Source organism: Triticum urartu, chromosome 7 (genome assembly GCF_003073215.2).
Source record: "Triticum urartu cultivar G1812 chromosome 7, Tu2.1, whole genome shotgun sequence".
Taxonomy (NCBI): domain Eukaryota; kingdom Viridiplantae; phylum Streptophyta; class Magnoliopsida; order Poales; family Poaceae; genus Triticum; species Triticum urartu.
Genome location: NC_053028.1, coordinates 204,078,343 through 204,079,936, shown reverse-complemented (window position 1 = coordinate 204,079,936; position 1,594 = coordinate 204,078,343).

Genomic DNA, 1,594 nt, shown 5'->3' with positions numbered 1-1,594 from the left:
ATCAAAGTTGGAGGTTTCAAAGGATGGTCCAAGTAAAGAAGCGCGAAAGAAAGAAAGAATATACTTGTCCAGGGAGAAGGGCAATCCCCGGTAGGCACGGCGAGGCTACGTAGGCAACGTATACAAATCCGAGAGAGAGAGAGAGATGGGGCAAGCAAAGCGAGCATGAGAGGGAATCGAATGTGTTGTACGGTGGCCAAAGGAGAAGGAATATCCGCGGGCCAGATCTTTGTTTATTGCTGAATCCACATAGAACCGCGAACCACACGTGCATGGCGACAAGGCTGCTAGGCGGGGGGTTGGCTCTAGGGTCTGGCAGCCTACGCTGGTGTGCGTGCGCATGCCACATCGCAGCATAGACGACAAAGGCAGTATCGTGGCATGTCGCGGTCACAAAGCTCCATGTCATCCCTCGCTGCTCCTGTGTGTGTGAGTACAAAATTTTTGCAGAAATTTGGCACTGCATGCATGCATGCATCACCTTCTTCTACCAACAGAGCGGCCACGTCTTCAGCATGGTTCAAGAAAGAGGATCACAGGCATCGTTTACCTTTACCGGACCAATAACCAAGTCCAGGTGCTGCTAGCTTGTAGTAGATCAGAGCCTCTCTCGCGCACAGATATGTCACTACGGGCTGGCGCGAAATGTCAAGGACAGCGACGAGTTGGCCATCTTCCCTTTCGCCTTTCTGTCCAGGATAGTCGATACATTCACCTAACCAATCAACTGCCACCACCACTAACATCTCACCCGGGTTGCAGTAAGCTCGCACGTAACGATCACCTCTTTTCTTTTTAGAACCACGTAACGATCACCTCGAGTCCCCGTCAGTTCCGTTTTGTCTCTTATATTCGTTGCTACTGTAGTACGAGTAGTTGTGTTGGTTACAATTGGTCGACGAGGGCAAAGTGTGAGTGTCTAATCTCAACTTGGATGCATTAGCTAGCAATTGTTGCTGACAAGGTTTGTTCAGGTACGTGCCCTGCAGAGTTCTGTTCCTCGATCGCTTTCTCGTTTTGCCTATGCAGCTATTTAGAATCGGCGTGTATACCCCCGTGTCCATTTTCTTCAGCCAGGAAATGGGTTTGATGCTCACAGGGTGTGCAAATTCCGCATCTCAATACAGGTTCTGAGGTGCATGTGAATGACCATTTGAGTGCCTGACTAGCTGAGTCCGAAGTCTGAACCACATTTGGTGGTAGCCAAGCTACTAACTCACATGATGTGAAAGACTATTTTTTAGCTTTAGTTAACTCTTGTGTCACGAAGACTTGACAAGTTGGCATTTGCCTTAAACTTCTTCCTTTTTTCATTTTTGAAAAACCACCACTTGATGTCGGGTTCCAATAATTGTCGGCATTGTGTAAGCATTGGTCCAAATCGCTAACCAACCAGGTGGTATTTAATTTATAACTCTATATACACACCGGGGCCTCGGCTTACGTCGTAGTACGTATCATCGGTCGTGATCCTTATTGGAGAAGCACGTTGCCATCACCAAAACGCCAACGAATTCAAAATCAATGCGTTTGTTCACGTATGCGAATCGCCCAAGTGATTGAGCTCCAAAGTCAAATGAACAAGCGCGCTTGG